This window comes from Rhinoderma darwinii, chromosome 8 (genome assembly GCF_050947455.1).
Source record: "Rhinoderma darwinii isolate aRhiDar2 chromosome 8, aRhiDar2.hap1, whole genome shotgun sequence".
Lineage (NCBI taxonomy): Eukaryota > Metazoa > Chordata > Amphibia > Anura > Rhinodermatidae > Rhinoderma > Rhinoderma darwinii.
Window position 1 is genome coordinate 18,623,392 of NC_134694.1, and position 15,331 is coordinate 18,638,722.

A 15,331-nucleotide genomic window follows, 5' to 3' on the forward strand; every position below is an offset into this window, starting at 1 on the left:
GGGAGATTACCCAGATTTCAACTGCCCCGGGACACCCACCCCCTTCCCTTAGAGGACATAATCCTTTCTACCTCTACAAGACCATCACCACCGTTATGATTACTGCCTAGAAAGTGGGAAAGTGTTTATATGACAATATGGAAATGCCCAGAAGCTCCCCCCATATTTGTAATAAATCGACCCTTGAAATTCTGGTCAGGTCCCCCGCGACTCTGGCACAATCACATCATCCATAATGACTTAACGTCCAGGGACCATGGCAGCCAATAGCGACGCAATGTCCCACTGTGGCGATTGGCGACTATGGTCATGTGACATGAAGTCATTACCGATAACGAGCCAGAATTTGAACCCTCGGACCAGCGCAGGTTTATGACAGAAGTCACTATTTTTCAATATAGGGGGAACGTCAGGGGGTTTTCTTATTTGTGGAAAAAAACCTGTGTTTCATATGGTATAATCACTCCCATCATTATTAATATTAATCAATAATATTAACAGCAAGCCTGTTTCCAGAACTCCCAAAGACTTGATGGAGAGAACCTCAGACAAACCAATAGTAGCGAGACCCCTAACTATCATATGAATATCAGCATATGCCCAAAATAATCGTTATCATGCTATCATCCGCGATCATCATGAGAAGTGGATCCCAAGTTGGGTCTTTGCAGAATCCTAGCGCATGAGCCCAATCATAGGCCCGGAAACCACATATGTTTTTTCTCTTCCCACAGAAACAAAGCAGCGATTGAATCCTGATACACTACACCCTTATCTCACTGTCTGACCCGCAACTAATATTAAAATATGCAAATGACCGGTTACATAAACAGGATTACGTGTTGTATATTATATAAACAATCAATGCCGTCCAAATGAATAGAAGAATATAATTGGCTCCAAAGTAGATCAGTATCAGGGGAAAGAAAATCCGTCCCTATTGTTTTCCCTAAGATAAGCGGTGCCACAAGTGACTGACAGCCACTAATCTCCCATTGCTCCATCGTTCACATCTGCATTGGGACTCCGTTCATGGGTTCTGTCTGAGCTTTCCGTCAGGAGAACCCATGAATGGAATCCAAAATTAAACATATGGAAACCATAGGTTTCCGTTTGTCACCATTGATTAAGGGTTCTGTCGTTTTGACTAAATGAATAGCGCAATCGACTACGGTATTGATTCCATCAAAACGACAGAACCCTTACACAACGGTGACAAACGAAAACCATTTGCACCGGATCCGTCACCATTGAAATCAATAATGATGCAAACGGAAACCTATGGGTTAGTTTGTTTCAGTTTGGATTCCGTTCATGGGTTCCCCTGACGGAAAGCTCAGACGAAACCCCTGAATGGAGACCTGGCGCAGATGTGAACGAAGCCTAAGATGCGCAGTTGGCTGAGTATGATAATGATGGAGTCAGATACTAAACCTTTGCCAGCCAGGTCTTTTGCTGTTTGACGTTACATAAGGCTGTCCCTGCGGATGAGCTTCATATATTCATCTCTGCTCACATAGCGCATTCTATGCACAAAACATTCAACATTTCGTTTTCAGTGCAGTGAACACTAACGCCTCTTGCAAACGACCGTTCTGCCACTCGGGCCGTTTTTGATGGCATCCGAGTGGCACCCGATAGTCTTCACGGACCCATTCACTTTAGTGGGTGAATCGGGTCCGTGAAAAATGGTCCGAGTCTCCGACCCGAGGAAGGATAGAACATGTGCTATCTTTCCTCGGATCACTGACGGGACTCGGGCGGCACAGACGGTCCTGTGCATGATGTGTAAGGGTATGTTCACACAACTTATTTTCAGATGTTTTTCGGGCCGTAAACGCCCCGAAAAATGGCTAAAAATACAGAGGCTGAACGCTTCCAAACATCTGCCCATTGATTTCAATGGGAAAAACGGCGTTCCGTTCCCACGGGGCAGTTTTTTACACGGCCGTTTTTAAAAATGGCGCGTAAAAAAAACGCCCCGTAAAAAAGAAGCGCATGTCACTTCTTGAGCCGTTTTTGGGGCCGTTTTTCATTGTCTCAATAGACAAACAGCTCCAAAACCCGCCGTAAAAAAACGCATCAAAAAAGCTTGATGCTTAAATAGCGGCTGAAAATCAGAGGCTGTTTTCCCTAAGCGTGTGAACATAGCCTTAGGCTTTATTTAGATGAACTTCCATTGAAGTGAATGGGAGAAAAGGCTGCAATACCTTTGAATCGCCGCTACATCTGTGTCGAATATTCACAGTGAGCAAGTAGAAATGAAGTGAAAGCAGCGCTCAATCATACGAGCGCTGCACCCCCTTCAAATCAGATGATTGGCGGGGGTGCCGGGAGTTGGACCCTCGACCCATCAGCTATTGATGGCCTATCCTGGAGGATAGGCCATCAGTTTTTCCCCTCCTGACTTTGGCCCCAAAAACTGCTTCAAAACTACATGTGTGATTCCAGCCTTAATTATAGAATCTCTTTGAGTTAGAAATTACACTGAAAGTAGGAGACCCTATAAACTTAGGCTAGGACTACAGTACGACTTAAAATCATACACCACCAGCATATTGTATGAGATTTCTATTATTCCTTCTGGGATGGTGATTTTGTGAACAGGTATACATAAGGGCATGGGTCCTAAACCTGTGGCCCTCCAGCTGTTGCAAAACTACAACTCCCAGCATTCCCTGACAGCCGCAGGCATGCTGAGCGTTGTAGTTTTGCAACAGCTGGAGAGCTAAAGGTTGGATATTACTTCAATAGGGAATGCCTTTTATTTGTAAGTGAAAGTTATGAATGTTTTGCTTTAGTAAATGACCTTTCGCATACAGTACACACGCATTACCAGACATCTCTTATTACAGCCGTGTGTATTTGTAGGTTTAACGGCCCTTTAATGTTGACGTTTAGTAATCTATCGGCAATTTGCAGCAGATTTACTGAGTTAATAAGGGATTTAAAGGCCAATTACAGAGTATAAAAAAAACTATTTCTATATATATATATATATATATATAATCACAGCATCCTGACTGGGGTCTAATTTGGATGTAATTATTTCATTGTGGTTTGGATAGTGGCAACAGGAGACTAGGGACACAGGAGGAGGCAGCCACTACCTAATTCTTATCTGCAGAAATCCCAGGATGTGACTAACCAATGATACAGAAAAGGGTCAACTGTCTACGCAGATCACTGAGTCACTGGAGTCATGTACCTTATGGGAAAGGAAAGAAGTTTTCCCCGTTAGGGTGTATTCAGACAGTGCAGTTTTTGTATCCACAACCAGGAGTAAATTCATAAAAAGAAGAGAAGTAGGATCGTTCCTATATAATTCCCCTCTCTTAGGCCATGTTCACACGGGGCGGATACGTTGAGTAAAAGTACACAGCGTATCCGCCCCGGTCCCCGCAGGGGAATTTCAGCCGAAAATCTGCACCAACTTGTGGTGCAGTTTTTCGGCCGGAATATCCGCTATGGAAAACAGCAGGTAAAAAAAAAGAAGAGTCTATACTTATTCGTAACCATGACGACACATCCATCTGACATCCTGTAGCCCGGCCGCCTGGGATGATGTTTCATCCCATGTGACCACGGCAGCCTGTGATTGGCTGCAACAATCACATGTGGTGAAATATCCTGCCCGGAGACCGGGCTGGACACAGGAGCAGAGAGAGCTGGATAAGTATAGGGTTTTTATTTTCTGAGTTGCAATTTTTGGGACGGAGTCAGAGCTTTTCCGTCGCAAAAATCGCAACATCTGCTATTTGTTGCGGGTTTTGCATCCCCACTGAATTCAATAGGGAAAACCCACAACAGAAAAGCAACAAAAACGCAACATAAATTGAAATGCTGCGGAATTAAAATCGGCACCACAGGTTAATTTCTAAATGTTTTCACTGCGTTGCTTTTTTCCGCAGTGTGGGCACGAGATTTTCTAAATCTCATTCACTTTGCTGCTACTGTAAATGCTGCGGAATTTCCGCACACAATTCCATTCCAGAAATTCTGCAACGTTTACGCTACGTGGGAACCTGGCTTAATGGTTTCATTCAAATGTTGCAGTTGAGGTGCGGTTAAACTACATCGAATAACCGCATGCTTTTTTTTTACCGATATTTGGTGAGGTTTTCTATGCGGTTGCATGTGGTTTACGGGTGCGTTTTTTTCGATGCAGCTTTACATCTCAACTGCAACGTCTGAATGGACCCGAACGATCAATTCGTGATGGTGGCTTCAAAAACTGCACTGAAAAATGTTCCAAAGCTGCAGTGTGAATAAGGCCTTATCCCTATCTACTATCACCGGTAATACACATTAGAGGTTTCTGGGGTTCTAAGGTGATCCAAATTCGATTAATTAGAACTAAAATATGGTCACATAACGGCTATGAATCCAGTCCACATATAAGTATATAAGTATGTAGCAATATATAAAAAGCATTTCGCAATGGCATTACTTGGTATAGTTTTTGGTATGAGGAAGGTATTTCCTCATACCAAGGTCTCCTCATTTATTTTTGAGGGCATGACCACACATGGCGGAATTCCTCCGCAACTGTCCGCATCAATGCCGCACCTAATCCGGGTTGCGGATTACGGCTGCGGATCTGCACAAAATGTGCAGAAAATTGATGCGGACTAGCTGCTGCGGACTGCGGGAAAAGTGCTTCCCTTCTCCCTATCAGTGCAGGATAGAGAGAAGGGACAGCACTTTCCCTAGTGAAAGTAAAAGAAATTCATACTTACCGCCCGTTGTCTTTATGACGCGTCCCTCCTTCGGCATCCAGCCCGACCTCCCTGGATGACGCGGCAGTCCATGTGACCGCTGCAGCCTGTGCTTGGCCTGTGATTGGCTGCAGCCGTCACTTACACTGAAACGTCATCCTGGGAGGCCGGACTGGAGACAGAAACAGGGAGTTCTCGGTAAGTACGAACTTCATTTTTTTTTACAGATACATGTATATTGGGATCGGTAGTCACTGTCCCGGGTGCAGAAACAGTTACTGCCGATCGCTTAACTCTTTCAGCACCCTGGACAGTGACTATTTACAGACGTCTCCTAGCAACGCTCCCGTCATTACGGGAGCCCCATTGACTTCCTCAGTCTGGCTGTAGACCTAGAAATACATAGGTCCAGCCAGAATGAAGAAATGTCAAGTAAAAAAAGCAAGACGCATCCGCAGCACACATGACATGTGCATGACAGCTGCGGACTTCATTGCGGAACTTTGAATCTCCATTGAAGTCAATGGAGAAATTCCGCCATGAGTCCGCCACTGCTCCGCAACAGACAGAGCATGCTGCGGACACCAAATTCCGCTCCGCAGCCTATGCTCCGCAGCGGAATTGTACGCATCGTGTAAACGAACACTGCTAAATTAAAGTGAAAGTCAATGTAGAAACGGCTCCGCTGCGGATTAACGCTGCGGAGTGTCCGCAGCGGAATTTAAGTGCAATTCCGCCATGTGTGAACCCGCCCTTATAGAACATGGCAGTACACAGTTCTAGAGGAAAGTACAGCGTTTCATGTAACTAAATTCAAATCAAGATTTTATGCATGTTCCCACACACAGGATACGCTGCAGATTGCAGAATCTCTAGAAAACGCTGGTAAATCTGTCACAGAAATCCGCACCAAATAGTGCGTTTTTTCCGCCGTGGTTTTAGCTGCGGATTTAGTGTTAAACATTGGTTATAGCAAAGTATATGTGCACCTGCGGATTTCCAGCGTTATTTACTGCATTTCCGCTGTGTAAGCGATGTAAAAACCGCAACAACATAATTCTGTTGCAGAATTTCTGCTCCCCATTGAAGTCTATGGGCCAAACACGCAGCATCTCCACTCAGAACACGCATAAATTGACATGCTGCGGAATTGCACCGCAGAACACTTTCCGCACGACTTTTGTGCTTTTTTTTCTGCACGACTTTTGTGCTTTTTTTTCTGCAGCTTTGGCATGAGATTTTCTAACTTTCATTCACTTTGCCGCTACTGTAAATAGATCCGCAGCATTTACGCTACGTGGGAACCCGGCCCTTATGCTCAATAGATGTACCACCTGTAGCTGCTTATGTGGTCCCCAATTCATGTTTCTTTGTCCTAGTACGGTGTGAAATGCTAAGGACATCACCACAATGGTATCATACAAGAAAGAAGGGACGCAATGTACCATCATGTTACTAGAGGTTCCCTCTTTGCATTGTGCCCCCTTAAAGAGGCTCTGTCACCAGATTTTGCAACCCCTATCTCCTATTGCAGCAGATCGGCGCTGCAATGTAGATTACAGTAACGTTTTTATTTTTAAAAAACGAGCATTTTTGGCCAAGTTATGGCCATTTTTGTATTTATACAAATGAGGCTTGCAAAAGTACAACTGGGCGTGTTGAAAAGTAAAAGTACAACTGGGCGTGTATTATGTGCGTACATCGGGGCGTGTTTACTACTTTTACTAGCTGGGCGTTCTGATGAGAAGTATCATCCATCCACTTCTCTTCAGAACGCCCAGCTTCTGGCAGTGCAGTTCTGTGACGTCACTCACAGGTCCTGCATCGTGTCGGCCACATCGGCACCAGAGGCTACAGTTGATTCTGCAGCAGCATCAGCGTTTGCAGGTAAGTAGCTACATCGATTTACCTGCAAACGCTGATGCTGCTGCAGAATCATCTGTAGCCTCTGGTGCCGATGTGTCCTCGCTCGTCTGACACGATGCAGGACCTGTGAGTGACGACACAGCGTGATCTCTCGAGAACACGGCTGTGTCTGCACTGCCAGAAGCTGGGCGTTCTGAAGAGAAGTGGATGATACTTCTCGTCAGAAAGCCCAGCTAGTAAAAGTAGTAAACGCCCCGATGTACGCACATAATACACGCCCAGTTGGACTTTTACTTTTCAACACGCCCAGTTGTACTTTTGCAAGCCTCATTTGCATAAATACAAAAATGGTCATAACTTGGCCAAAAATGCTAGTTTTTTAAAAATAAAAACGTTACTGTAATCTACATTGTAGCGCCTATCTGCTGCAATAGCAGATAGGGGCTGCAAAATCTGGTGACAGAGCCTCTTTAACAGAAACCACTGCAATGATCTTTACTATATTCAGCCTCATTGTGGCCAAACTGCTAATCTCCATTGCTGCATTCTTGTTTAGGGAATGTTTTGATAATTCAGGCCAAGGGCGTATGTGAAATCCATTCTCTCCTGGGCTATGAGTGCGCACTTATGAGTTTGTCTGCAAACACGACACAGTATATGATGAGTAGCAAAGTAACCTCTCTCTCCATTTACAAAGGACCGGTCACCTCTCCTGACTTGTCTGTTTTAGTCAATAATTGTATTCCAAATGGAAATAACAATTCTGGAGCATCTTTTCTTAGAACTCTAAGTTGTGCCGTTCCTCTGTTATTCCTCATAGACATTTTACCTATTGGTGGTGTGTCCCTATACAGACTGAAGGCGAATTTATACAAACGTGTAATACGTCCGTGCATTTTCACGCGCGTTGCACCGACCTATGTTAGCCTATGGGGCCGTGCAGACAGTCCGTGATTTTCACGCGTGTGTCCGCTGCGTGAAACGCACGACATGTCCTATATTTCTGCGCTGTTCGCGCATCACGCACCCACTGAAGTCAATGGGTGCGTGAAAATCACGCGCAGCACACGGAAGCAATTCCGTGGGACGTGCGTGATTCGCGCAACAGCAGTAAGAAGTATGATAACATACAAACAGAGTGTCATAATGATGGCGGCTGTGCGAAAATCACGCAGCCGCGTATCATATGGTGATGACACACGGAGCTGTTAAGTGCCTTTTGCGTGCGCAAAACACCGCATTTTTTGCGCGCTCAAAACGCATTATGTCTATGGGGCAGTGCAGAATGTCAGTGATTTTTGTGCAGCGTGATTCCGCTGCGTAAAACTCACGACATTTCCGTTCTTTGTGCGTATTTCGGCGCATCACGCACCCATTGAAGTCAATGGGTGCGTGAAAATCACGCGCACCACACGGAAGCACTTCCGTGGGATGCGTGTGATTCGCGCAACAGCAGTAAAAACTATGAAAACTATGAATAGACCACGTGCTTTTCTGTTTACAAACATCCAAACGGAATGTCATAATGATGGCGGCTGAGCAAAAATCACGCAGCCGCGCATCATACGGGGCTGACACACGGAGTTGTTAAGTGCCTTTTGCGCACGCAAAACGCTGCGTTTTTTGCGTGAACAAAACGCACACGCTCGTGTGAATCCGGCCTAAAGGAGGCTTGTCGCCTCTGCAGAATGAACTTTTTTTCTCCAGACGGAGCGAGTCCTGCTTTGTTTTTTGAGGGGGTTTTACAAGGAACAGGATTTCACCATATTTTTTGTATGTGCCATTAATATATTTATATAAGTTAATCATGTCCCCCCTTAGTCGTCTTTTTCCAAGGCTAAATAGGTTTAGTTCTTTCAATCTTTCCTCATAACTTAGATTTTCCATGCCCCTAATTAGCTTCGTTGCTCTTCTTTGTATTTTTTCTAACTCCAGGGCATCCTTTCTATGAACTGGAGCCAAGAACTGAACTGCATATTCTAGAAGAGGCCGCACTAATGCTTTGTAAAGTGGTAATATTACATCTCTGTCCCGCGAGTCCATGCCTCTTTTAATACACTACAATATACAACCAACGAGTTATACGTTTTTTTCCCCCAGAATTATGGATAATACAAGTATTTACTAAAATAGACATGTCAGGAGAGGTGACAGGTACCCTTTTTATAGATATGTGCAGAAAAAGACTAACATGAGAGTGAGGGGTTGTCCCACCACAAAAACATATCACTTATCAATAGGATAGGTGATATGTGTTTGATCGCTGGGGTCCCACTTCTGGGGCCCCCACCAATCGAAAACGGGGGTTCTGAATTCCCTTATGAATGGAGCGGCAGGTCAAGCATGCGCTCTGCCATTCCATTTATTATTTATGGGACTGCCGGAGATAGTCAACCACAGCACTACATTGATAAGGTGATTCGGTACCCCCGTTCTTTTGATCGATGATCGATCCCAGCAATCAAACACTTATCACCTATCCTGTGGATAGGTGATAAGTTGTTGTGGTGGGACAATCCCTTTAAGGAGCAGCTATTAAAGCAATACTCTGCAGTATATAGGTGAGCTCATGCTTCAATGTTTCATACTGCCTGAGGCTGCCTCTCCAGCCCCGACCTCTTGTATGATCACAGAAGTCCAATGTTTTGTCCTGAGGAAGCCCCTGTTCTCAGTGAAGGGGGATGAGTCATGTGACTGGGAATGCTGTGTGCAGCCGGCTGACCGCAGGACTTACTAATGTCTTACAGGAGGTCGGAATTTGTTTCAGTTCAAAAATTTCCTTAAAATGGAAGCAGTTGAGGGATTTAGTTACACATGCCTGTGCTTTGTTCTGATGCTAGTGTGTCAGTGGGTACATACTATTCCCTCACTTTGCCAGAACACATAGCAAGTATTTCTGCAGAAATTAAGAATGCCCCTCAGGCAGTGAAATATTTAGGAGTTGTGGACACAGCAGGGCAGATTTCCTAAGGTGAAAACAATGCAGCGTCCAGATGTTACATGTATAATGAGATCTGAAAAATTCTAATTCACTTTTAGCTTTTTCAAAAAGAGCATTTTCCATTGCGTGTTTGTAGAATTTTCTTTCTTTTGAAAAAAAAAAACATGTGAAAAGCAAAACAATTGCGTCTCTGCATGCAGAAATGGTTTGAGGCATCCTAGAACCGCTCCTTTAAAAAAGACACCACACATTTATTTATCCATATTTATCAAACACTTGGGACACTTTGTTGGAGGTGATTGAAAACAGGCGTAAAGGAAGAGTGTAGTAGTTGTTGATAGCAACCAAATTCAACCTCCCATTTTGCAAAGGCCTTTGTGGAGAGTGAAAGCAACGACCTCGTTGGTTGCCATTGGCAACTACTACCCTTTTCCTTTGCACCTATTTTAATACCTTTCCGCTTTAATTTTCTGTTTCATATGGGGCGCGGCAGGGTGTGGCTTGTTAGTCCCAGCTGTAAGGGTATGTTCACACAGAGTTTTTTCAGGCATATTTCGGAGCGTAAAACAATAAGCATTAATTTTTAAAATACGCCTTGAAAACAGCTTGCTATTGAATTCAAATGGTAAAACCCTGTGTAGTGCGTACGAGACGTTATTTTACATCGCTGTTTAAAAAACGCGGCGTAAAAATACGACTTGTAAAAAAGAAGTGTCAGTTCTTGAGGCGTTTTTTGGGCAGATTTTTAACCTTTTCAATGAACGCCTTTCTCTTGAAATCAGCCTCTTATTTTTCTGCCTCAAACATATGTCATGTGAACCTACCCTAAGGCCGGATTCACACGAGCGTGTGCGTTTTGCGCACGCAAAAAATGCGGCATTTTGTGTGCGCAAAAGGCACTTAACAGCTCCGTGTGGCAGCCCCGTATGATGCGCGGCTGCGTGATTTTCACGCAGCCGCCATAATTATGACACTCCGTTTGGATGTTTGTAAACAGAAAAGCACGTGGTGCTTTTCTGTTTTCATTCAGTTTGACAGCTGTTGCGCGAACACTTCCGTGTTTTTTGTGCGCGCAAAACGCACACACTCGTGTAAATCCGGCCTTATATATATTCCTAACTAGAAATGCATGAGATCCTATAATGCAAAGCCAGAGCTTCTGCTTAGTTCACAGTAGGATTTGCCTCTTGTTACCTCTGTGGTTTGCAATAACTGTATTCAATTGTGACCCTGGAAGTTAGGACATAGTCATAGTTATTACATATACTCCAACAGGATGACCCTAGATTACCTATCAGTATTGTATACAGTAATTGACTGTGGGCCAGCAGTGTATGTTGTGCTTTGCAAAGGTTACAATAGAGGAATTAACATGAGCATAGTGCAGGACATTGAAAAGCACTAGACAAGAGGGTTACAACGAGATGACCGATTTTACATGAGACAGATACAGGCTCACAGCTGACAATCCGGACTCCTTTCTACATTTTGTTCATAAAACATCTACAGGGAAATGGAGTCTCCCTTCAACCTCTAGTCTAAAGGCCCTTTTACACTGGGCGATTATGGGGCAGACAAGTGTTCCCAATAATTGCCCTGTGTAAATAGGGCAGCGAACAGCAGATAAACAAACAAATGTTCGATCATCTGCTGATCGTATCGCTTTTAAAAAGTTAAATATTATCGTTGTCGGCAGCACATCCCCCGAAACAGGGAGACGCGCTGCCTATATGATAATGTATGGGGACGAGCGATCAGAGTAACGACTGCTCGTCCCCATCCATAGCTTCGTGTGACAGGAGCAAACGAGTGCCGATCAATGATTTCTCGATGATCGGCGCTCACTCAATCGGCCGAATATCGTCAGGTGTAAAAGGCCCTTAATCTCTAATTATATTCAGGCTTTTATTAGTTATGTCTGATTATGGAAATACTGGGTGCCAAACATGGGCTGTCACCCTGCTTTGCCATACCCCTGAATATCTAATAATTCAGTGGTTTATCTGCAGATTCATATGGAATCCACGAGAAAAAAAATGTGGCCCGTTCCATCAGTTGTCCTATTACGGATGCTGTAGCTGCCTTTATGTGGAACAAGGTCTACAAACAAAATGTGTATTACTATGAATATCTTAATCATTTATACATCTATCCAATATATATACGGTCGAGTCACATTGTTACGACCACCTCCTACTTTCGGCAGCATGTAGCCCATGAAGGAAGTGATCGTGGGCTGGCTTGGTGGATATATAAGGTGTGCGATAGGCCATCTGAACACATATCACTCGTTGTTGTCATAGGTAAAAGGGACGATTTATCACAGTTGCAAAAAGGGATGATTATTGGCTTACGTGCCATGGGTGGCAGTATTTCTCACATGGCGCAGTTTGTGAACTGTTCTCGTTCTGCTGTGCTGAAAGTGTATCGTGAGTGGATAAATGGCACCATTGGGAATAACCGAAGTGGAAACTGTGGAGCACCACTGGCAATTGATGTGAGAGGTGAACGTCAGCTACGAAAGTGCGCGATGACCAAACGAACAAAGTGGTGCTAAAGTGGAGCAGTTTACAGTGAAAATCAACCAGGAGCTACCAGACATGTGTCCAAAACAACAGCTCGGCGAACCATACTGCGCATGGGGCTCCGAAGCAGACGGATGGTCACTGCTCCTATGCTAACAAAGGTGCATCGGAAATACCAGCTTCAATTTGCCCAGCAGTGTCGGAATTGGGACACCGTTGATTGCCAAAGGGTTGCCTTCTCCGATGAGCTACTTTTTCTGCTTCATCGAACAGATGGACGTTGGCGATTCAGGCGAGAAACATCAGAGAACAAACACCCTGCAACCATTACTGGAAGAGAACAAGCTGGTGGCGGCAGCGTTATGGTCTGGGGAATTTTTTCATAGCATTCTCTTGGCCCACTCATCCATGTAGAAGGCACTTTGAACCGATTTGGGTATGACTCCATCGTTGCAGATCACGTCCACCCATACATGCTTTTTGTCTTCCCTGGGGCAGATGAAATCTTCCAGCAAGACAATGTGACATGTCACACGGATGGAAATGTCCGACAATGGTTGGAAGAGCACAACCAAGACTTCTAAGTACTTCCCTGGCCCCCTAATTTGCCAGACTTGAACCCAACTGAGAATCTGTGGGACCATCTTGATCATCTTGTTCGCTCTTTGGATCCTCCCCCACGGACCCTCCAGCAAATGTGGGATGCACAGCAGTCAGCATGGCTCCAGATACCTGAGACCACCGAACAGCACCTTATTGAGTCACTCCCATCCCGTCTAGCTGCTCTCCGTGCTGAACACGGCGGAAAAGGGGGCTTTACACTGGCAGATTATCGTGCATATGAGAGTTCATATAACGTTAAATATTATCGTTGTCGGCAGCACATCTCACTGTGATTAGGAAACTACAATTCTACAACTACAATTCCCCATGCCTTGATATCATGCTGGGAGTTTAACTGAATTCACACTGGGCAGAAATTCCTGCAGATTATCCGCACGGATTATAGCAGATGATTATAATCCCAGCCATGTAAATGAGATTTGAACTCCTAGATCAAATTTCTGCTACTGAAAATCAGTTCCATTTATCTGAATGGAAATTGCCGAAATCCAGGTACTTGCTGCAGAAACAACGACATTCATATGAATAGAAATTATTTTCAGTCGCAGAAATTTCTGCAACAAAATCTTTCGCATGTGTCTGCACACTAAGGGCATGACCAGACGTGGCGGAATTGCTGGAAATCCGAAGCGTACACGTTTCTCCATTGCTTTCCACAGCTTTTTAGTTAGGTTCGTTTACACGTTGCGGACAATTCCGCTGCGGAGCATAGGCTGCGGAGCGGAATTTGGTGTCCGCAGCATACACTGGCTGTTGCGGAAGTGTAGCGGACTCATTGTGGAATTTCTCCATTGACTTCAATGGAGAGTCGAAATTCCGCAATGAAGTCCGCAGATGTTATGTGTGCTGCGGAGCGTATTGGTTTTACGAACATGACATTTCTTCATTCTGGCTGGACCTATGTATTTCTAGGTCTACAGCCAGACCGAGGAAGTCAATGGGGCTCCCGTAATTACGGGTGACTACGTGTGTGCACCCGTAATTATGGGAGCGTTGCTAGGCAACATCAGTAAATAGTCACTGTCCAGGGTGCTGAAAGAGTTAAGCGATCGGCAGTAACTGTTTCAGCACCCTGGACAGTGACTTCCGATCACAATATACATCAACCTGTAAAAAAAATAGAAGTTCCTACTTACCAAGAACTCCCTGCTTCTTCCTCCAGTCCGGCCTCCCGGGATGACGTTTCAGTCCAAGTGACGGCTGCAGCCAATCACAGGCTGCAGCGGTCATATGGACTACGTCATCCAGGGAGGTCGGGCTGGATGTCAAGAGAGGGACGCGTCACCAAGACAACGGCCGGGTAAGTAAGAATTTATTTTACTTTTACTAGGTAAAGGGTTGTCCCTTCTCTCTATCCTGCACTGATAGAGAGAAGGGAAGTACTTTCACCTCAATACGCAACGGCTAGTCCGCATCAATTTAATGCCCGTTTTAGGCAGAGCCGCAACAGAATCTGCAACGCAGAAATCCGCCACGTCTGGTCATGCCCTAATACATTTTCCTACACTGATACATTGTAGCAAGTAGAGGAGCGAGAGATACAAAAGCTGTAACTGAGCCCCTACCTAATTCAAAATAACACTGTGCAGGATGCTATCACTATAAACCCTTGGCTGGCACTTATAGGGCACTGTAGAGACATTTAAAATGGGTATGAAAAAAATATGACTTAGCGTGCATATGTGTATGTCAGGGAGTGGGGGTAGTGTACCTATTTTGTACGTGGGCACAGCTGTGATAGAATTCTACTGCTATGCCCAGGTCGACTCTAGCATGTAAATCTAATTGGAAATTAGAAAGATAAAGTTGTAGCAGCATATTTGGTTGATATAATGCAAGAAATATTTAAATGAGAAAGCTAGATTTAACTTGTATATTTCTTCGTATCGGCGGAATATATATAGGTGTGCGAGAGAATTCAGAAATGACAACAGTACCCATCAATTTAACCACTGCCAGCTTGTATGTAGCTGTTTAGTTATCTCTGCTGTGGTTTTTATATAAGCTAGGCTGGGTAAAGTGTTGTGGCTGCTTGTTCATACAGTACTGGCACACCCATCCTCACTCCTTCCGTTACACCCACCACTTGAGTTCCTTCCAGTCACACACCCCTATACCATATGCTTCCCCAAGTTCTGCTATCTCTGCAACTATGAGCCCTGCAATGAAGTGTGCAGCATCCCCACCCTATTTTCACCCTCACAGTCCTATTCTGAGACATTGAGAGATGACTGACATCATAGATTTCAGTAATGACTCACACACACAATACAACCAAAGTCATAATGATCAGCACCAGCCATCAGAGAGAGGCCTAATGCAAATACAGCTGCATTCTTCTGAAACATCCCATTCTTCATTCAACACAACCTAATAATATTGTCCCCAAACTAGAAGCACCACCACCTGATGTAAATCTTTATGTCTGCCTGCAGGGTCCGGTGAGGTCGACATTTTGTGTTTCCCTTCGCCACAGTTCTGTGTAATTCAGCTTTTCTGGAATATATAAAAGTAATGCTTAAAGGGGTTGTCCTCTTTGGACAACTCCTTATGCGTGAGCAGATCTCACAGGGTACAGCTGATGGTGGGGGTTCCAATTGTGCATGATTATTTCAATAGGGAGAGGAGAATCAGCTGCGTTCGGACACCTCTGGCAG

The 15,331-nt window shown here is 44.6% G+C and overlaps 1 protein-coding gene across 4 annotated transcripts in view; it reads right to left on the minus strand.

Moving 5' to 3' along the window:
* Positions 1-15,331, minus strand: part of FLNA (filamin A) — a 90,789-nt gene that overhangs the window by 52,445 nt on the left and 23,013 nt on the right. The gene's annotated exons all lie outside the window — the stretch shown is intronic.